Genomic DNA, 22,562 nt, shown 5'->3' on the forward strand with positions numbered 1-22,562 from the left:
GGGATCTCCCCTAATTAGCGTTGTAGGGCTAAGTTAGCAGGAGCTCGTGGTGAAGCACGTCTGCTCCATGTAACGTCCAGGCCACGCCCCCGTGTATGAATAACTTTTAACACAAAAAAATATATATTGGGGAAGTAGCTTAATGTGCCCATTGGAAATAAAGAATGCTAGCCCATTTTGGAATGCAAAGCTTAAGAAAATACAAACTTCAATCCATAGGAAAGCACTTTTTATTCAGTCTACACTCTGTAATCATACTATAGCTTAATTTACAAATTGTGATGTCATTATCAGACTTAACTCACAAGAGACTTTCATCCTTGGTCTATAAAAAAGGCAGTCCTCTGTTATAAAGCTTGAAACAATTGTAAGTGGCTGATATGCAAATATGGAAATACAGAAAAACTGTCAATTCAATGCTAGGATAACATAAGGGGTGATGCTCCAACTGAAATTGGTCCTAGGCATTTAGGTTTCTAGTATCTATCTTCTCCTTTAAAAAATAGGTTACTTTTTATATATTATCATTGGGTTTGGACAAATATTCTACATAATACCTATTGCATCCCTGAGCTTATTAGAAACTTGAAATAATATATATAAAGTATTGAATTTCTTTTCTTTGCATTTAAAAGATGAGCGCACTTCAGTAGATGCCATTGCTCAGGTGAGGGTTCCATGGTGTAATTGTTAGCACCCTTGACTTTGAATCTAGTAATCTGAATTCATATCTCGTGGGAGCTAACATTGTTTATTTTCCTATTGTTCAAAGCTCCATTTTCATTCAATGTATGAGTATTGCAAATCTTCATTTAAAATTCATATAAATTCCATCATCTTCAGTGGTGTCCTTTGTTTAAACCATTTTTAAACTTATCAAATCAGAAGTATGTCAAATATTTGGAAATAAGAAAAGATGCAATAAGAATGCAGAGATCCATTACTTGTGCTCTGGTCTTTAGAAATTCTCATTTTTTTTTTACTTCAGTGTGCACTAATGAGAGGGGAGCACATATCTTCTTCTTCTTCTAGTAACACCTAGTGCCCTCTATATTTGAGCAGCAATATAATAACTGATTAATTTGCCCTTGCATATCTTAGTTATGCCATATTGCTTGATTTGAGACAAAAGTCACTGAGCCATGTAGAGAAAAATCCTCATCAGCCAAAGGATGACACTCCCACTGGCTTCTGATATGTATTTGAAGAGATTTTGTGATATATGTGTCTATGATGTTTTCAAGTATTCATGCACTCCACCGATGATCTTATTCCATTCTTGTCCATCAAGAAAAGCAAATGGCCCATACGGGGATCGAACCCGTGACCTTGGCGATATTAGCACCTCGCTCTAACCAACTGAGCTAACCGGCCACAGATATCACTGCAAGCAAACACAAAACTGGCAAATGTACCTCAAAGCACAGATCATATTTTGTTTTTATAGCATTTCATTTTTCAAAAAAAAGCTTAAGCCATAGAGTCACTTGAAGCATGGGTATCATAAAAATGCTCCAGTTTCTTTCCACATTACAAAATAAAAATAAATATTAGATAGGATAATAACAAAGATTAAGGCATCTACTAATAGTATAAAAATAGACAATTTAGACAAGGAGTATATGCAAATCTAAGCAAAATCAATCTAAAAAATCTAATACACAATTTTTAATTGTAAATTTACAGATTGTTGAAAAAGATAATCCCAGGATGTAATCCATTATGTATTAAATTTAGTATGTTTTACCAAGTTGTGTATGAATAACTTTTAACACAAAAAAATATATATTGGGGAAGTAGCTTAATGTGCCCATTGGAAATAAAGAATGCTAGCCCATTTTGGAATGCAAAGCTTAAGAAAATACAAACTTCAATCCATAGGAAAGCACTTTTTATTCAGTCTACACTCTGTAATCATACTATAGCTTAATTTACAAATTGTGATGTCATTATCAGACTTAACTCACAAGAGACTTTCATCCTTGGTCTATAAAAAAGGCAGTCCTCTGTTATAAAGCTTGAAACAATTGTAAGTGGCTGATATGCAAATATGGAAATACAGAAAAACTGTCAATTCAATGCTAGGATAACATAAGGGGTGATGCTCCAACTGAAATTGGTCCTAGGCATTTAGGTTTCTAGTATCTATCTTCTCCTTTAAAAAATAGGTTACTTTTTATATATTATCATTGGGTTTGGACAAATATTCTACATAATACCTATTGCATCCTTGAGCTTATTAGAAACTTGAAATAATATATATAAAGTATTGAATTTCTTTTCTTTGCATTTAAAAGATGAGTGCACTTCAGTAGATGCCATTGCTCAGGTGAGGGTTCCATGGTGTAATTGTTAGCACCCTGGACTTTGAATCTAGTAATCTGAGTTCATATCTCGTGGGAGCTAACATTGTTTATTTTCCTTTTGTTCAAAGCTCCATTTTCATTCAATGTATGAGTATTGCAAATCTTCATTTAAAATTCATATAAATTCCATCATCTTCAGTGGTGTCCTTTGTTTAAACTCATTTTTAAACTTATCAAATCAGAAGTATGTCAAATATTTGGAAATAAGAAAAGATGCAATAAGAATGCAGAGATCCATTACTTGTGCTCTGGTCTTTAGAAATTCTCCATTTTTTTTTACTTCAGTGTGCACTAATGAGAGGGGAGCACATATCTTCTTCTTCTTCTAGTAACACCTAGTGCCCTCTATGTTTGAGCAGCAATATAATAACTAATTAATTTGCCCTTGCATATCTTAGTTATGCCATATTGCTTGATTTGAGACAAAAGTCACTGAGCCATGTAGAGAAAAATCTTCATCAGCCAAAGGATGACACTCCCACTGGCTTCTGATATGTATTTGAAGAGATTTTGTGATATATGTGTCTATGATGTTTTCAAGTATTCATGCACTCCACCGATGAGCTTATTCCATTCTTGTCCATCAAGAAAAGCAAATAGCCCATACTGGGATCAAACCCGTGACCTTGGCGTTATTAGCACCACGCTCTAACCAACTGAGCTAACCAGCCACAGATATCACTGCAAGCAAACACAAAACTGGCAAATGTACCTCAAAGCACAGATCATATTTTGTTTTTATAGCATTTCATTTTTCCAAAAAAAGCTTAATCCATAGAGTCACTTGAAGCATGGGTATCATAAAAATGCTCCAGTTTCTTTCCACATTACAAAATAAAAATAAATATTAGATAGGATAATAACAAAGATTAAGGCATCTACTAATAGTATAAAAATAGACAATTTAGACAAGGAGTATATGCAAATCTAAGCAAAATCAATCTAAAAAATCTAATACACAATTTTTAATTGTAAATTTACAGATTGTTGAAAAAGATAATCCAGGATGTAATCCATTATGTATTAAATTTAGTATGTTTTACCAAGTTGTGTATGAATAACTTTTAACACAAAAAAATATATATTGGGGAAGTAGCTTAATGTGCCCATTGGAAATAAAGAATGCTAGCCCATTTTGGAATGCAAAGCTTAAGAAAATACAAACTTCAATCCATAGGAAAGCACTTTTTATTCAGTCTACACTCTGTAATCATACTATAGCTTAATTTACAAATTGTGATGTCATTATCAGACTTAACTCACAAGAGACTTTCATCCTTGGTCTATAAAAAAGGCAGTCCTCTGTTATAAAGCTTGAAACAATTGTAAGTGGCTGATATGCAAATATGGAAATACAGAAAAACTGTCAATTCAATGCTAGGATAACATAAGGGGTGATGCTCCAACTGAAATTGGTCCTAGGCATTTAGGTTTCTAGTATCTATCTTCTCCTTTAAAAAATAGGTTACTTTTTATATATTATCATTGGGTTTGGACAAATATTCTACATAATACCTATTGCATCCCTGAGCTTATTAGAAACTTGAAATAATATATATAAAGTATTGAATTTCTTTTCTTTGCATTTAAAAGATGAGTGCACTTCAGTAGATGCCATTGCTCAGGTGAGGGTTCCATGGTGTAATTGTTAGCACCTTGGACTTTGAATCTAGTAATCTGAGTTCATATCTCGTGGGAGCTAACATTGTTTATTTTCCTTTTGTTCAAAGCTCCATTTTCATTCAATGTATGAGTATTGCAAATCTTCATTTAAAATTCATATAAATTCCATCATCTTCAGTGGTGTCCTTTGTTTAAACTCATTTTTAAACTTAGCAAATCAGAAGTATGTCAAATATTTGGAAATAAGAAAAGATGCAATAAGAATGCAGAGATCCATTACTTGTGCTCTGGTCTTTGGAAATTCTCCATTTTTTTTTACTTCAGTGTGCACTAATGAGAGGGGAGCACATATCTTCTTCTTCTTCTAGTAACACCTAGTGCCCTCTATGTTTGAGCAGCAAAATAATAACTGATTAATTTGCCCTTGCATATCTTAGTTATGCAATATTGCTTGATTTGAGACAAAAGTCACTGAGCCATGTAGAGAAAAATCTTCATCAGCCAAAGGATGACACTCCCACTGGCTTCTGATATGTATTTGAAGAGATTTTGTGATATATGTGTCTATGATGTTTTCAAGTATTCATGCACTCCACCGATGAGCTTATTCCATTCTTGTCCATCAAGAAAAGCAAATGGCCCACACGGGGATCGAACCCGTGACCTTGGCGTTATTAGCACCACGCTCTAACCAACTGAGCTAACCAGCCACAGATATCACTGCAAGCAAACACAAAACTGGCAAATGTACCTCAAAGCACAGATCATATTTTGTTTTTATAGCATTTCATTTTTCAAAAAAAAGCTTAAGCCATAGAGTCACTTGAAGCATGGGTATCATAAAAATGCTCCAGTTTCTTTCCACATTACAAAATAAAAATAAATATTAGATAGGATAATAACAAAGATTAAGGCATCTACTAATAGTATAAAAATAGACAATTTAGACAAGGAGTATATGCAAGTCTAAGCAAAATCAATCTAAAAAATCTAATACACAATTTTTAATTGTAAATTTACAGATTGTTGAAAAAGATAATCAAGGATGTAATCCATCATGTATTAAATTTAGTATGTTTTACCAAGTTGTGTATGAATAACTTTTAACACAAAAAAATATATATTGGGGAAGTAGCTTAATGTGCCCATTGGAAATAAAGAATGCTAGCCCATTTTGGAATGCAAAGCTTAAGAAAATACAAACTTCAATCCATAGGAAAGCACTTTTTATTCAGTCTACACTCTGTAATCATACTATAGCTTAATTTACAAATTGTGATGTCATTATCAGACTTAACTCACAAGAGACTTTCATCCTTGGTCTATAAAAAAGGCAGTCCTCTGTTATAAAGCTTGAAACAATTGTAAGTGGCTGATATGCAAATATGGAAATACAGAAAAACTGTCAATTCAATGCTAGGATAACATAAGGGGTGATGCTCCAACTGAAATTGGTCCTAGGCATTTAGGTTTCTAGTATCTATCTTCTCCTTTAAAAAATAGGTTACTTTTTATATATTATCATTGGGTTTGGACAAATATTCTACATAATACCTATTGCATCCCTGAGCTTATTAGAAACTTGAAATAATATATATAAAGTATTGAATTTCTTTTCTTTGCATTTAAAAGATGAGCGCACTTCAGTAGATGCCATTGCTCAGGTGAGGGTTCCATAATGTAATTGTTAGCACCCTTGACTTTGAATCTAGTAATCTGAATTCATATCTCGTGGGAGCTAACATTGTTTATTTTCCTCTTGTTCAAAGCTCCATTTTCATTCAATGTTTGAGTATTGCAAATCTTCATTTAAAATTCATATAAATTCCATCATCTTCAGTGGTGTCCTTTGTTTAAACTCATTTTTAAACTTATCAAATCAGAAGTATGTCAAATATTTGGAAATAAGAAAAGATGCAATAAGAATGCAGAGATCCATTACTTGTGCTCTGGTCTTTAGAAATTCTCCATTTTTTTTTACTTCAGTGTGCACTAATGAGAGGGGAGCACATATCTTCTTCTTCTTCTAGTAACACCTAGTGCCCTCTATGTTTGAGCAGCAATATAATAACTAATTAATTTGCCCTTGCATATCTTAGTTATGCCATATTGCTTGATTTGAGACAAAAGTCACTGAGCCATGTAGAGAAAAATCTTCATCAGCCAAAGGATGACACTCCCACTGGCTTCTGATATGTATTTGAAGAGATTTTGTGATATATGTGTCTATGATGTTTTCAAGTATTCATGCACTCCACCGATGAGCTTATTCCATTCTTGTCCATCAAGAAAAGCAAATGGCCCATACGGGGATCGAACCCGTGACCTTGGCGTTATTAGCACCACGCTCTAACCAACTGAGCTAACCAGCCACAGATATCACTGCAAGCAAACACAAAACTGGCAAATGTACCTCAAAGCACAGATCATATTTTGTTTTTATAGCATTTCATTTTTCAAAAAAAAGCTTAAGCCATAGAGTCACTTGAAGCATGGGTATCATAAAAATGCTCCAGTTTCTTTCCACATTACAAAATAAAAATAAATATTAGATAGGATAATAACAAAGATTAAGGCATCTACTAATAGTATAAAAATAGACAATTTAGACAAGGAGTATATGCAAATCTAAGCAAAATCAATCTAAAAAATCTAATACACAATTTTTAATTGTAAATTTACAGATTGTTGAAAAAGATAATCCAGGATGTAATCCATCATGTATTAAATTTAGTATGTTTTACCAAGTTGTGTATGAATAACTTTTTACACAAAAAAATATATATTGGGGAAGTAGCTTAATGTGCCCATTGGAAATAAAGAATGCTAGCCCATTTTGGAATGCAAAGCTTAAGAAAATACAAACTTCAATCCATAGGAAAGCACTTTTTATTCAGTCTACACTCTGTAATCATACTATAGCTTAATTTACAAATTGTGATGTCATTATCAGACTTAACTCACAAGAGACTTTCATCCTTGGTCTATAAAAAAGGCAGTCCTCTGTTATAAAGCTTGAAACAATTGTAAGTGGCTGATATGCAAATATGGAAATACAGAAAAACTGTCAATTCAATGCTAGGATAACATAAGGGGTGATGCTCCAACTGAAATTGGTCCTAGGCATTTAGGTTTCTAGTATCTATCTTCTCCTTTAAAAAATAGGTTACTTTTTATATATTATCATTGGGTTTGGACAAATATTCTACATAATACCTATTGCATCCCTGAGCTTATTAGAAACTTGAAATAATATATATAAAGTATTGAATTTCTTTTCTTTGCATTTAAAAGATGAGCGCACTTCAGTAGATGCCATTGCTCAGGTGAGGGTTCCATGATGTAATTGTTAGCACCCTGGACTTGGAATCTAGTAATCTGAGTTCATATCTCGTGGGAGCTAACATTGTTTATTTTCCTTTTGTTCAAAGCTCCATTTTCATTCAATGTATGAGTATTGCAAATCTTCATTTACAATTCATATAAATTCCATCATCTTCAGTGGTGTCCTTTGTTTAAACTCATTTTTAAACTTATCAAATCAGAAGTATGTCAAATATTTGGAAATAAGAAAAGATGCAATAAGAATGCAGAGATCCATTACTTGTGCTCTGGTCTTTAGAAATTCTCCATTTTTTTTACTTCAGTGTGCACTAATGAGAGGGGAGCACATATCTTCTTCTTCTTCTTCTTCTTCTTCTAGTAACACCTAGTGCCCTCTATGTTTGAGCAGCAATATAATAACTAATTAATTTGCCCTTGCATATCTTAGTTATGCCATATTGCTTGATTTGAGACAAAAGTCACTGAGCCATGTAGAGAAAAATCTTCATCAGCCAAAGGATGACACTCCCACTGGCTTCTGATATGTATTTGAAGAGATTTTATGATATATGTGTCTATGATGTTTTCAAGTATTCATGCACTCCACCGATGAGCTTATTCCATTCTTGTCCATCAAGAAAAGCAAATGGCCCATACGGGGATCGAACCCGTGATCTTGGCGTTATTAGCACCACGCTCTAACCAACCAAGCTAACCAGCCACAGATATCACTGCAAGCAACACAAAACTGGCAAATGTACCTCAAAGCACAGATCATATTTTGTTTTTATAGCATTTCATTTTTCAAAAAAAAGCTTAAGCCATAGAGTCACTTGAAGCATGGGTATCATAAAAATGCTCCAGTTTCTTTCCACATTACAAAATAAAAATAAATATTAGATAGGATAATAACAAAGATTAAGGCATCTACTAATAGTATAAAAATAGACAATTTAGACAAGGAGTATATGCAAATCTAAGCAAAATCAATCTAAAAAATCTAATACACAATTTTTAATTGTAAATTTACAGATTGTTGAAAAAGATAATCCAGGATGTAATCCATTATGTATTAAATTTAGTATGTTTTACCAAGTTGTGTATGAATAACTTTTTTTTTTTTTTTTTCTTTTTTTTTCCATCAATAGTATTTATTGTGCAGGAAAAGAAATATCACATTTATGGGGTACAAAACAAAAACAGAGGGGATTATAACACGGTACATTGCACTGATGGGGTATGAGAGAAGCTTATTAGGTAGAGGGGGGGGGGGAAGAGAAGGTGGAGAGGGGGGAGAGGGGGGGGGGGGGAGCGTCCAGACTTAGGGAAGAGGGTAATTCAACAGCAGTGAGCATGCGGGGGACGACATGTACATAATCGACATATTCAGCAACACAAAATAACATTGAAGTCAATGGTATCCTTTAGCATATAGAAAAGAGGAAAATGCCCCGAAACCTTCGAGAGAGCGGGAATGGGGTTAGCGTAGTTGTTTCTAGGAGGGGTTAGGATGATCCGTTGAGCTACAGGGGGAGAGGGTATCTGTGGATGACTTATGCAAGTAGTGAGAGCCTTCTTTCGAGGACACGAAGAGGAGCCATGGGGACCAACTGGATTTGTGGGGGGGTGGACTAGAGGATGGGGGGTTAAATTCTGTTTCCATGAGGAAGTGATGGTTTATCTTCTGGATCGCCTTAAGCAGGGTGGGGGGTGATGGCTGTTTCCACAGCTGAGCCAGATTGGCCCGAGCGGCTATTAAAATGTGACCTAGAACGTATCTATCAGGAGGAGGAACTGAGGGAGGGAATATATGGAACAATGCAATAGTCGGGTCAGGTGTAATATTGATGGAAAGGACCTTATTTATCAAGTCGAATATTTCTGACCAGTAGCTGGCGATTACAGGGCATTTCCAGAAGATATGGAAGATGTGGCCTATCGAGCCGCACTGTCTCCAACATTTATTACTTTGGGAAGGCCAGAATTTATGAAGTCGGTCAGGGGTCAGGTACATTCTATTAATTAGTTTTATTTGCATTTCCGTATGGTTTAAACATTTGGACATGGAATACGAGGATAGGAAAGTAAGTCGCCAGTCGTTTGGGGTCAGGGTCTTCCCTAGGTCTTGTTCCCATTTCATGTGCGCATTGGATTTGGAGAGAGAAGGGGATATGAGAAGTTTGTACCAGTATGTGATGTCCCCTTTAGTTGTAGTTAGGGCGAGGCGAGAGAAGAGTGTGGATGAGGTCGCGTGTAGGGTTAAGAAGGAAGGGGGAATTGATCTCCACCAATGGGCGATTTGCATATAGTGAAAGTACTCTGAGGCTGGTAAAGTAAAACGAGACCTAAGATCTGAGAAGGAAGACAAAACTAAACCATCTAGTAGGTCAGCTAGTAGAAGGATGCCTGCTTGTTTCCATTTGGATAAGTTAAGGTGAGGAATCATCAGTGCTAATGAGGAAATGGAGATCTGCGGGATATTGGAGATAAGGGAGGGGAAGGAGGTGGACAGTTTGTCCCAGGAGCGAAGTGTAGCTTGAGTGGATGGAAGGAGATTTATCGAGATAGGACGGAGCGGTTTAGGGATACGGAAAAGGTCGGCTAATGGGATTGATTTAGCTCGTGCTTGTTCTAGCTCAACCCAATTCAATTGGGGGTGGATCTTGAAGTAATGCTTAGTGGAGGCCAAGAGAGAGGCTTCGTGGTACAGGGAAATGTTGGGAAGATTGAGTCCACCAAATTCTCTTGGCAAAACCATTCTAGATAGGGCCATTAGGGGGGGTTTTGAGGCCCAGACGTACCGAGACATGACTTTGGTGCAGGCTTGGAGTGTCTTTTTTGGGAAAGGATATGGGATTGTGCGGAATAGATACATTAACTTGGGGAGCAGGGACATTTTAAATGCTGCCATACGTCCTAGCCAGGAGACCTCATAGGTTGCCCAGGATTTTGTAAGGATGTCCAGCGTCTCAACTAGGGGAGAGAGGTTGGCAGTAAAAATATCAGTAGAGGAGACAGGGATGTGGATACCGAGATATTTTAAAGTGGATTTCCTCCAGTTATAAGGGTAAGAGATTTGAAGTGTTGGCAGGGACTGGGTTAGATTGAAGGGGAGGGCGTCCGTCTTGGTCGTGTTAAGTTTATAATAAGATGCTAGGCTGTAGGCGTCCAGGGTAGAGTGGATGAGGGGTAGGGTTGTAGAGGGGTTGGAGATGAAGAGGAGAACGTCGTCAGCAAATAGGCTCAGTTTGTGAGAGGATGTTCCCCTCTGTAGAGCCGGGATGTGTGGGTTATCGCGTATTGAAATTGCAAGGGGTTCGATTGAAAGGACAAATATTAGAGGGGAAAGGGGGCAACCTTGTCTAGTGCCGTTGGTAATGCCGAAAGGTTCAGATAGGAAGCCTCCATTGAACACCCGGGCTGAAGGAGAGCTGTAGAGCGCCAAAATAGAGGTTAGGATACGGTCTCTGAAACCAAAACTGCGAAGAGCTTCCTGCATGTATTTCCAATTCAATCTGTCAAAGGCCTTCTCCGCATCTAAGGACAACAAGAGAAGGCCCTGATCTCCATCTAAGGAGTCTATTAAGTTAAAAACTCTTCGCGTGTTGTCAGATGCCTGTCTTCCTGGTACGAAGCCAGTTTGGTCCGGGTGTATCAATAGTGGGAGGTAGTTGTTAATTCGTGTCGCTATAATTTTGGCGTATAGTTTAATGTCGCAATTTAGTAATGCGATGGGTCGGTAGTTATGAACAAAGGCGGGGTCCTTTCCGGGTTTTGGGATAGTGACGATACGGGCTTCAAGAAGTTCAGCGGGGAGTGAGCCAAGGTCTGAAAATGTATTGAAGAGGGCTGTCATGAGGGAAGAGAGGTCGTCGTGGAAGGAAGAGTAAAAGTCAGAGATAAAACCGTCTGGGCCGGGGGCCTTGTTTCTGGGAGAGGATTTAATAGCTGCTGAGACTTCCTCCTCTGTCCAAGGGGCATTAAGCGTAGATAATTGTTCGTGGGTGAGTGCAGGGAAAGATAGATTATCTAGGAAAGAGGAAATAGAAAGGGGAGTAGGTTGAGGAGTAGAGGGGTCGGACTCCAGATTATAAAGTTTAGCATAGTATTGAGCAAATTGGTTAGTTATGTCTTTAGGGTTCAGTATTTTTTGTTTGGAGGGGGAATGGATACATTTAATCCTGTTCCTAGCTTGCTGTGCTCGTAATTTGCGGGCCAGCATTTTTCCAGCTTTATTGCCAAGGAGGTAAAATTTGTGGCGTAATTTATTCAGGGCCACTTGGGTGCGGGCGAGTAGAAGTTTTTGGAGTTGACCTCGAATAGTAGAAATTTCATTTTTAAGAGTTTTAGAGGGTTGGGCTAAATTACGAGATTCGAGGGCTAGTAATTCCGATTCTAGTTTCGCTTGCTTTAGTCGGGCCTGTTTTTTAAGTGTAGCACCGGCTTGGATGGCAGCTCCTCGGATAACCGCCTTGAGGGCACACCAGTGGTTGATGGGGGAGGTGTCTTGAGGGGAGTTAGTGGCAAGATAAGAGTCAACAGAGTCAGAGATAATTTTTCTTGATACAGGGTTATTCAGCAGGTATGGGTATAATCTCCACTGATGGGGAGGGTTGTGATGATCATGCAGTTTCCATTTCCAGAGGATTGGGGCGTGATCCGACCAGGTAATTGGCAAAATATCTACTTCCCCAGTCCTCTGGAGGGACCATTTGTCGCAGAGAATTAGGTCTATTCTGGAGTATGTATTATGGACCAGGGAGTGAAATGTGTAGCCTCTTCCCGAGGGATTGGAGACTCTCCAGATATCGTAGAGGTCGAATTCTGCGAGCAGATTACGGAACGCTAAGGAAGGGCCTGAGAGAGTGGGAGGAGTAGATTGGGAGAGATGGCGGGATTTATCCAATTTAGGGTCTAGGACTAGGTTAAAGTCCCCAAGAACCACTAAGGAGCCCTTTGTCGAGTTGCGTATGGTGAGGAATAGTTTACGTAGGAATGTGATTTGGTTGGAGTTGGGTGCATACAGGGATACTAGTGTAACGGGTCTATTGTCCAGGAGGCCGGTAAGGATAAGGTATCTACCGCTTTTATCTGAGATTTGGGTATGCAGGGTAAAGGAGACATTTTTATTAAATAGGATAGCCACTCCATTTCTTTTAAACGGACCGTTAGCGTAGTATCCCACGGGGAAGTTATTATTCTTAAAGAGGGGGGGGTTATTAGAAGAGAAGTGGGTTTCTTGTAATGCCACCACGTCTGCTCTTTGTTGGTGAAAGAATGATAGGGCCAGTCTGCGTTTGTTAGGCGAGTTCAGACCCTTGACGTTAAGAGATATAAGGTTCAACATTGGGACCGGAAACAAGGAGTGATAGGCTCGGGACTATAGGGAATCTGTTTGGAGGGCATATGTCTGGTACCAAGATATAGCAATGATGTGGGATATGTGTAAAGTTTGGAGCTCAGGGAGCAGGGGGGAGTGGGGGAACGGCAAGAGGAGGGACAGCAACTGGGGAATAGGAGGTGAAAAACAAGAAAGAAAAAAGGTCCGGTATATTGGACCTGCATGACTACTGCAGGGAGTGGGAGGAAAGGGTCGGGGGTTAGCAGTAGTGCAGAAAGTGGTGGAGGCGGGCCGGAGAGGCTTGCACCGCCACTCTAAAACATCTATAAAACGAGGGTGATAACACACATATAAACGTAATAATCCTCACTAATCAGCGGATATAAACGGCAGGGGTCAAACAGGTAATTAACATGAACGTAGAAGAAATCAGAACTTAGACCCATATCGTAGCCGTCATCGAGATAATTGGTGAGAGAGTTAACCTGTATCTAGCAGGGTAGAAAAGAAAACAAGTAGACAGGCAAATAATGGCATTAAATTGTTGATAACCTAGGTAGAGAAGATGCCTTTCCCTCCCATGAATGGAGGGAGGGGGGTCTACATTCTCCCCGAGCCGGAGAAGCCGGCTAGGGGAGGATGAGGGGACCTGTTGTATCGGTCCAGGGAGTTAATCGGTCGCCCAGTCTTGGCGGACAGCAGAGGCTCGGGACGAGGTAGGCGGCTTCTGGATAGAAATGTCCCAGTCCAGTAGTAATTTCACCCCCGCATCCAGTGAGGAGATGATATAGGTCGAATCCTCGTGGGTGATTATCAGTTTGACTGGGAAACCCCAGCGGTAGTGGATGTCGTGTGACCTTAGGGCAAGGGTGATAGGAGTGAAGGCCCGTCTCTTTGCTATGGTGACTGCAGAAAAGTCTTGAAATATTTGGAGGCCTCCTAAGATGTCGGAGTTCTTGGATTCTCTGGCTGCCCTCATGATACGTTCCTTAATTGGGAAGAAGTGGATCCGGAGGAGAGTATCCTTAGGGAGGTCGGATGAGACGGTGCGTGGTCTGGGCAGTCTGTGAATACGGTCGATCAAAAGTTCTGAAGCTGCCGCATTTGGAAGGAGTTTTTTGAATAAAGCTGTAGCGTAAGACTCCAGTTCGGAGTTGGATACTGAGTCTGGGATGCCTCTGATCTTGACGTTGTTCCGACGTGATCTGTCCTCCATATCTGCCATCTTGGACTTAAATTGGTCCAGATCTTGCTGTTGGCGATCATGGGATGCGAGTAGATCGTTGTGGGAGGCGACCAATTCCTCCATCTTGCGTTCTATGTGGTCTGTGCGATCCCCGAGTGCCACCAGTTCGGTCTTGACCTCCCGGACCGCTGAAGTAAGGTCCTTAGAGAGTTCCGACTTAAAGGCGGATAGGATCTGACAAAGGGCTCTCACCGTCAGAGGGGCGTCTGATTCACAATCTACTCCTGACCCTGAAAGGGCGGAGGACAGGGCACCAGAGCTCATATGGTCTGATACGGGGGGGGGAGAGGAGGTGATTTGTAGGGGGGAGATTTGGGGGGGTTTCTGAGTGGGAAAGGATATCTTGGGCGGGATTATATCCTTGGCTTTTTTAGGGGCCATTCTGTAGCCCGGGACAAATGAGGGGGGTACGGGAGGGAGGAGATCTGGACCGGGACCGAACAACAGGTACTAAAGAAACAGGAAAACTCAGTCACGATAAAATCACATATGTGTAATTCAGGCAAACATGAGTGGCGGTGGGCTACTTCAGGAGCTCCTACATTCCGAAGGGATTGGGGGTGTCGGGCACTTAGGTCCTAGAGCCGTCAGATGTGAATATAGAGTAGAGATGGAGTGAGGAGATTTGCTCCTAAATCGGAGAGTCAGGTTGTACCGCTGCAGCGGGGAGTTCTTGGACGGTGGATTGTAGGTAATATATCCTCACAGATTTATGTGATCCAGGAGGGGACACAGGAGTATATGTTTCGCCTGGGTTAACTTCGTGGGTAGCGTCAGTTAGCGGATTGCTGGGACAGGTGAGGCGGTTCTGGTAGGCTTAGGATATGACCCGTCTGGTAGCGGGCAGGCTTCTACTTAGGCCCAATGGACCGCAGGTACCAGGAGAAGCGGGTAGGAATGGGGAGCGGCAGCTGTGCGGCGGGCCGATGGTCGCCTCAGAGGCCTATGCCGAAGTGTCACAGAGGGAGAGGATCAGAGCACCCGGAGGGCGCAGGGCCGGAGGCCAAGGGCCGCGTAGACGGCTGGGCAGGAGGGCCGTGACGTTTGGCTCCCGTTGTGTGGGTCCCGGATATCGGGGCACCCAGGTGTTTGTACAGGAAAGTAGTGGGTAGGGTGGAGAGGCGAGCAGGGTGGATTGCCCTAGGCCGCAGCCCGTCTGGGCTCTCACCTGTCTTTAAGATGGCCGCCGGCGCCGGGAGGGTCTGGATGGGCTGCCCGGGTGGACTGTCTTTCCGGGTGCAGCAGCAGCTTATCCTCGATCGTGTGGTGGGTAGCGGGGGAGCCGCAGGCAGGGAGGATCGCAGGTGAGCACAGGAGGGAAGGAGGAGGCTCTCCAGGTCTTGTAAGCGTCTCGTCCCGCTACCGGAGCTCGGGGGCCAGCCGGCCCGAAACTCGAGGCCCCGGCTTGTGGTGCAGGAGAAGGCCGCTGGCGGCGGCCAGCGGGAACGGTCTCCGGACGCCGGTTCTTTCTGCAGGGCTCTGACCTCAGTAGTATGTAGGTCCTCTGGGGAGAGATATAGACAGGGATCTCCCCTAATTAGCGTTGTAGGGCTAAATTAGCAGGAGCTCGTGGTGAAGCACGTCTGCTCCATGTAACGTCCAGGCCACGCCCCCGTGTATGAATAACTTTTAACACAAAAAAATATATATTGGGGAAGTAGCTTAATGTGCCCATTGGAAATAAAGAATGCTAGCCCATTTTGGAATGCAAAGCTTAAGAAAATACAAACTTCAATCCATAGGAAAGCACTTTTTATTCAGTCTACACTCTGTAATCATACTATAGCTTAATTTACAAATTGTGATGTCATTATCAGACTTAACTCACAAGAGACTTTCATCCTTGGTCTATAAAAAAGGCAGTCCTCTGTTATAAAGCTTGAAACAATTGTAAGTGGCTGATATGCAAATATGGAAATACAGAAAAACTGTCAATTCAATGCTAGGATAACATAAGGGGTGATGCTCCAACTGAAATTGGTCCTAGGCATTTAGGTTTCTAGTATCTATCTTCTCCTTTAAAAAATAGGTTACTTTTTATATATTATCATTGGGTTTGGACAAATATTCTACATAATACCTATTGCATCCCTGAGCTTATTAGAAACTTGAAATAATATATATAAAGTATTGAATTTCTTTTCTTTGCATTTAAAAGATGAGCGCACTTCAGTAGATGCCATTGCTCAGGTGAGGGTTCCATGGTGTAATTGTTAGCACCCTTGACTTTGAATCTAGTAATCTGAATTCATATCTCGTGGGAGCTAACATTGTTTATTTTCCTATTGTTCAAAGCTCCATTTTCATTCAATGTATGAGTATTGCAAATCTTCATTTAAAATTCATATAAATTCCATCATCTTCAGTGGTGTCCTTTGTTTAAACCATTTTTAAACTTATCAAATCAGAAGTATGTCAAATATTTGGAAATAAGAAAAGATGCAATAAGAATGCAGAGATCCATTACTTGTGCTCTGGTCTTTAGAAATTCTCATTTTTTTTTTACTTCAGTGTGCACTAATGAGAGGGGAGCACATATCTTCTTCTTCTTCTAGTAACACCTAGTGCCCTCTATATTTGAGCAGCAATATAATAACTGATTAATTTGCCCTTGCATATCTTAGTTATGCCATATTGCTTGATTTGAGACAAAAGTCACTGAGCCATGTAGAGAAAAATCCTCATCAGCCAAAGGATGACACTCCCACTGGCTTCTGATATGTATTTGAAGAGATTTTGTGATATATGTGTCTATGATGTTTTCAAGTATTCATGCACTCCACCGATGATCTTATTCCATTCTTGTCCATCAAGAAAAGCAAATGGCCCATACGGGGATCGAACCCGTGACCTTGGCGATATTAGCACCTCGCTCTAACCAACTGAGCTAACCGGCCACAGATATCACTGCAAGCAAACACAAAACTGGCAAATGTACCTCAAAGCACAGATCATATTTTGTTTTTATAGCATTTCATTTTTCAAAAAAAAGCTTAAGCCATAGAGTCACTTGAAGCATGGGTATCATAAAAATGCTCCAGTTTCTTTCCACATTACAAAATAAAAATAAATATTAGATAGGATAATAACAAAGATTAAGGCATCTACTAATAGTATAAAAATAGACAATTTAGACAAGGAGTATATGCAAATCTAAGCAAAATCAATCTAAAAAATCTAATACACAATTTTTAATTGTAAATTTACAGATTGTTGAAAAAGATAATCCCAGGATGTAATCCATTATGTATTAAATTTAGTATGTTTTACCAAGTTGTGTATGAATAACTTTTAACACAAAAAAATATATATTGGGGAAGTAGCTTAATGTGCCCATTGGAAATAAAGAATGCTAGCCCATTTTGGAATGCAAAGCTTAAGAAAATACAAACTTCAATCCATAGGAAAGCACTTTTTATTCAGTCTACACTCTGTAATCATACTATAGCTTAATTTACAAATTGTGATGTCATTATCAGACTTAACTCACAAGAGACTTTCATCCTTGGTCTATAAAAAAGGCAGTCCTCTGTTATAAAGCTTGAAACAATTGTAAGTGGCTGATATGCAAATATGGAAATACAGAAAAACTGTCAATTCAATGCTAGGATAACATAAGGGGTGATGCTCCAACTGAAATTGGTCCTAGGCATTTAGGTTTCTAGTATCTATCTTCTCCTTTAAAAAATAGGTTACTTTTTATATATTATCATTGGGTTTGGACAAATATTCTACATAATACCTATTGCATCCTTGAGCTTATTAGAAACTTGAAATAATATATATAAAGTATTGAATTTCTTTTCTTTGCATTTAAAAGATGAGTGCACTTCAGTAGATGCCATTGCTCAGGTGAGGGTTCCATGGTGTAATTGTTAGCACCCTGGACTTTGAATCTAGTAATCTGAGTTCATATCTCGTGGGAGCTAACATTGTTTATTTTCCTTTTGTTCAAAGCTCCATTTTCATTCAATGTATGAGTATTGCAAATCTTCATTTAAAATTCATATAAATTCCATCATCTTCAGTGGTGTCCTTTGTTTAAACTCATTTTTAAACTTATCAAATCAGAAGTATGTCAAATATTTGGAAATAAGAAAAGATGCAATAAGAATGCAGAGATCCATTACTTGTGCTCTGGTCTTTAGAAATTCTCCATTTTTTTTTACTTCAGTGTGCACTAATGAGAGGGGAGCACATATCTTCTTCTTCTTCTAGTAACACCTAGTGCCCTCTATGTTTGAGCAGCAATATAATAACTAATTAATTTGCCCTTGCATATCTTAGTTATGCCATATTGCTTGATTTGAGACAAAAGTCACTGAGCCATGTAGAGAAAAATCTTCATCAGCCAAAGGATGACACTCCCACTGGCTTCTGATATGTATTTGAAGAGATTTTGTGATATATGTGTCTATGATGTTTTCAAGTATTCATGCACTCCACCGATGAGCTTATTCCATTCTTGTCCATCAAGAAAAGCAAATAGCCCATACTGGGATCAAACCCGTGACCTTGGCGTTATTAGCACCACGCTCTAACCAACTGAGCTAACCAGCCACAGATATCACTGCAAGCAAACACAAAACTGGCAAATGTACCTCAAAGCACAGATCATATTTTGTTTTTATAGCATTTCATTTTTCCAAAAAAAGCTTAATCCATAGAGTCACTTGAAGCATGGGTATCATAAAAATGCTCCAGTTTCTTTCCACATTACAAAATAAAAATAAATATTAGATAGGATAATAACAAAGATTAAGGCATCTACTAATAGTATAAAAATAGACAATTTAGACAAGGAGTATATGCAAATCTAAGCAAAATCAATCTAAAAAATCTAATACACAATTTTTAATTGTAAATTTACAGATTGTTGAAAAAGATAATCCAGGATGTAATCCATTATGTATTAAATTTAGTATGTTTTACCAAGTTGTGTATGAATAACTTTTAACACAAAAAAATATATATTGGGGAAGTAGCTTAATGTGCCCATTGGAAATAAAGAATGCTAGCCCATTTTGGAATGCAAAGCTTAAGAAAATACAAACTTCAATCCATAGGAAAGCACTTTTTATTCAGTCTACACTCTGTAATCATACTATAGCTTAATTTACAAATTGTGATGTCATTATCAGACTTAACTCACAAGAGACTTTCATCCTTGGTCTATAAAAAAGGCAGTCCTCTGTTATAAAGCTTGAAACAATTGTAAGTGGCTGATATGCAAATATGGAAATACAGAAAAACTGTCAATTCAATGCTAGGATAACATAAGGGGTGATGCTCCAACTGAAATTGGTCCTAGGCATTTAGGTTTCTAGTATCTATCTTCTCCTTTAAAAAATAGGTTACTTTTTATATATTATCATTGGGTTTGGACAAATATTCTACATAATACCTATTGCATCCCTGAGCTTATTAGAAACTTGAAATAATATATATAAAGTATTGAATTTCTTTTCTTTGCATTTAAAAGATGAGTGCACTTCAGTAGATGCCATTGCTCAGGTGAGGGTTCCATGGTGTAATTGTTAGCACCTTGGACTTTGAATCTAGTAATCTGAGTTCATATCTCGTGGGAGCTAACATTGTTTATTTTCCTTTTGTTCAAAGCTCCATTTTCATTCAATGTATGAGTATTGCAAATCTTCATTTAAAATTCATATAAATTCCATCATCTTCAGTGGTGTCCTTTGTTTAAACTCATTTTTAAACTTAGCAAATCAGAAGTATGTCAAATATTTGGAAATAAGAAAAGATGCAATAAGAATGCAGAGATCCATTACTTGTGCTCTGGTCTTTGGAAATTCTCCATTTTTTTTTACTTCAGTGTGCACTAATGAGAGGGGAGCACATATCTTCTTCTTCTTCTAGTAACACCTAGTGCCCTCTATGTTTGAGCAGCAAAATAATAACTGATTAATTTGCCCTTGCATATCTTAGTTATGCAATATTGCTTGATTTGAGACAAAAGTCACTGAGCCATGTAGAGAAAAATCTTCATCAGCCAAAGGATGACACTCCCACTGGCTTCTGATATGTATTTGAAGAGATTTTGTGATATATGTGTCTATGATGTTTTCAAGTATTCATGCACTCCACCGATGAGCTTATTCCATTCTTGTCCATCAAGAAAAGCAAATGGCCCACACGGGGATCGAACCCGTGACCTTGGCGTTATTAGCACCACGCTCTAACCAACTGAGCTAACCAGCCACAGATATCACTGCAAGCAAACACAAAACTGGCAAATGTACCTCAAAGCACAGATCATATTTTGTTTTTATAGCATTTCATTTTTCAAAAAAAAGCTTAAGCCATAGAGTCACTTGAAGCATGGGTATCATAAAAATGCTCCAGTTTCTTTCCACATTACAAAATAAAAATAAATATTAGATAGGATAATAACAAAGATTAAGGCATCTACTAATAGTATAAAAATAGACAATTTAGACAAGGAGTATATGCAAGTCTAAGCAAAATCAATCTAAAAAATCTAATACACAATTTTTAATTGTAAATTTACAGATTGTTGAAAAAGATAATCAAGGATGTAATCCATCATGTATTAAATTTAGTATGTTTTACCAAGTTGTGTATGAATAACTTTTAACACAAAAAAATATATATTGGGGAAGTAGCTTAATGTGCCCATTGGAAATAAAGAATGCTAGCCCATTTTGGAATGCAAAGCTTAAGAAAATACAAACTTCAATCCATAGGAAAGCACTTTTTATTCAGTCTACACTCTGTAATCATACTATAGCTTAATTTACAAATTGTGATGTCATTATCAGACTTAACTCACAAGAGACTTTCATCCTTGGTCTATAAAAAAGGCAGTCCTCTGTTATAAAGCTTGAAACAATTGTAAGTGGCTGATATGCAAATATGGAAATACAGAAAAACTGTCAATTCAATGCTAGGATAACATAAGGGGTGATGCTCCAACTGAAATTGGTCCTAGGCATTTAGGTTTCTAGTATCTATCTTCTCCTTTAAAAAATAGGTTACTTTTTATATATTATCATTGGGTTTGGACAAATATTCTACATAATACCTATTGCATCCCTGAGCTTATTAGAAACTTGAAATAATATATATAAAGTATTGAATTTCTTTTCTTTGCATTTAAAAGATGAGCGCACTTCAGTAGATGCCATTGCTCAGGTGAGGGTTCCATAATGTAATTGTTAGCACCCTTGACTTTGAATCTAGTAATCTGAATTCATATCTCGTGGGAGCTAACATTGTTTATTTTCCTCTTGTTCAAAGCTCCATTTTCATTCAATGTTTGAGTATTGCAAATCTTCATTTAAAATTCATATAAATTCCATCATCTTCAGTGGTGTCCTTTGTTTAAACTCATTTTTAAACTTATCAAATCAGAAGTATGTCAAATATTTGGAAATAAGAAAAGATGCAATAAGAATGCAGAGATCCATTACTTGTGCTCTGGTCTTTAGAAATTCTCCATTTTTTTTTACTTCAGTGTGCACTAATGAGAGGGGAGCACATATCTTCTTCTTCTTCTAGTAACACCTAGTGCCCTCTATGTTTGAGCAGCAATATAATAACTAATTAATTTGCCCTTGCATATCTTAGTTATGCCATATTGCTTGATTTGAGACAAAAGTCACTGAGCCATGTAGAGAAAAATCTTCATCAGCCAAAGGATGACACTCCCACTGGCTTCTGATATGTATTTGAAGAGATTTTGTGATATATGTGTCTATGATGTTTTCAAGTATTCATGCACTCCACCGATGAGCTTATTCCATTCTTGTCCATCAAGAAAAGCAAATGGCCCATACGGGGATCGAACCCGTGACCTTGGCGTTATTAGCACCACGCTCTAACCAACTGAGCTAACCAGCCACAGATATCACTGCAAGCAAACACAAAACTGGCAAATGTACCTCAAAGCACAGATCATATTTTGTTTTTATAGCATTTCATTTTTCAAAAAAAAGCTTAAGCCATAGAGTCACTTGAAGCATGGGTATCATAAAAATGCTCCAGTTTCTTTCCACATTACAAAATAAAAATAAATATTAGATAGGATAATAACAAAGATTAAGGCATCTACTAATAGTATAAAAATAGACAATTTAGACAAGGAGTATATGCAAATCTAAGCAAAATCAATCTAAAAAATCTAATACACAATTTTTAATTGTAAATTTACAGATTGTTGAAAAAGATAATCCAGGATGTAATCCATCATGTATTAAATTTAGTATGTTTTACCAAGTTGTGTATGAATAACTTTTTACACAAAAAAATATATATTGGGGAAGTAGCTTAATGTGCCCATTGGAAATAAAGAATGCTAGCCCATTTTGGAATGCAAAGCTTAAGAAAATACAAACTTCAATCCATAGGAAAGCACTTTTTATTCAGTCTACACTCTGTAATCATACTATAGCTTAATTTACAAATTGTGATGTCATTATCAGACTTAACTCACAAGAGACTTTCATCCTTGGTCTATAAAAAAGGCAGTCCTCTGTTATAAAGCTTGAAACAATTGTAAGTGGCTGATATGCAAATATGGAAATACAGAAAAACTGTCAATTCAATGCTAGGATAACATAAGGGGTGATGCTCCAACTGAAATTGGTCCTAGGCATTTAGGTTTCTAGTATCTATCTTC

At 38.2% G+C, this 22,562-nt stretch overlaps 9 non-coding genes across 9 annotated transcripts; all 9 read right to left on the bottom strand.

Moving 5' to 3' along the window:
* Window positions 1-1,300: 1,300 nt before the first annotated feature.
* On the bottom strand, window positions 1,301-1,374 carry TRNAI-AAU (transfer RNA isoleucine (anticodon AAU)). Its single transcript has one exon. It is a non-coding gene; the product is annotated as a tRNA-Ile (tRNA).
* Window positions 1,375-2,963: 1,589 nt separating this feature from the next.
* Window positions 2,964-3,037, bottom strand: TRNAI-AAU (transfer RNA isoleucine (anticodon AAU)). Its single transcript has one exon. It is a non-coding gene; the product is annotated as a tRNA-Ile (tRNA).
* A 1,588-nt stretch (window positions 3,038-4,625) lies between these two features.
* On the bottom strand, window positions 4,626-4,699 carry TRNAI-AAU (transfer RNA isoleucine (anticodon AAU)). The gene has a single exon. It is a non-coding gene; the product is annotated as a tRNA-Ile (tRNA).
* A 1,588-nt stretch (window positions 4,700-6,287) lies between these two features.
* Window positions 6,288-6,361, bottom strand: TRNAI-AAU (transfer RNA isoleucine (anticodon AAU)). The gene has a single exon. It is a non-coding gene; the product is annotated as a tRNA-Ile (tRNA).
* Window positions 6,362-7,960: 1,599 nt separating this feature from the next.
* Window positions 7,961-8,034, bottom strand: TRNAI-AAU (transfer RNA isoleucine (anticodon AAU)). The gene has a single exon. It is a non-coding gene; the product is annotated as a tRNA-Ile (tRNA).
* An 8,689-nt stretch (window positions 8,035-16,723) lies between these two features.
* On the bottom strand, window positions 16,724-16,797 carry TRNAI-AAU (transfer RNA isoleucine (anticodon AAU)). Its single transcript has one exon. It is a non-coding gene; the product is annotated as a tRNA-Ile (tRNA).
* A 1,589-nt stretch (window positions 16,798-18,386) lies between these two features.
* TRNAI-AAU (transfer RNA isoleucine (anticodon AAU)) lies at window positions 18,387-18,460 on the bottom strand. The gene has a single exon. It is a non-coding gene; the product is annotated as a tRNA-Ile (tRNA).
* A 1,588-nt stretch (window positions 18,461-20,048) lies between these two features.
* On the bottom strand, window positions 20,049-20,122 carry TRNAI-AAU (transfer RNA isoleucine (anticodon AAU)). The gene has a single exon. It is a non-coding gene; the product is annotated as a tRNA-Ile (tRNA).
* Window positions 20,123-21,710: 1,588 nt separating this feature from the next.
* On the bottom strand, window positions 21,711-21,784 carry TRNAI-AAU (transfer RNA isoleucine (anticodon AAU)). Its single transcript has one exon. It is a non-coding gene; the product is annotated as a tRNA-Ile (tRNA).
* Between the last annotated feature and the right edge of the window lie 778 nt (window positions 21,785-22,562).

Source organism: Pseudophryne corroboree, chromosome 11, assembly GCF_028390025.1.
Source record: "Pseudophryne corroboree isolate aPseCor3 chromosome 11, aPseCor3.hap2, whole genome shotgun sequence".
NCBI lineage: Eukaryota > Metazoa > Chordata > Amphibia > Anura > Myobatrachidae > Pseudophryne > Pseudophryne corroboree.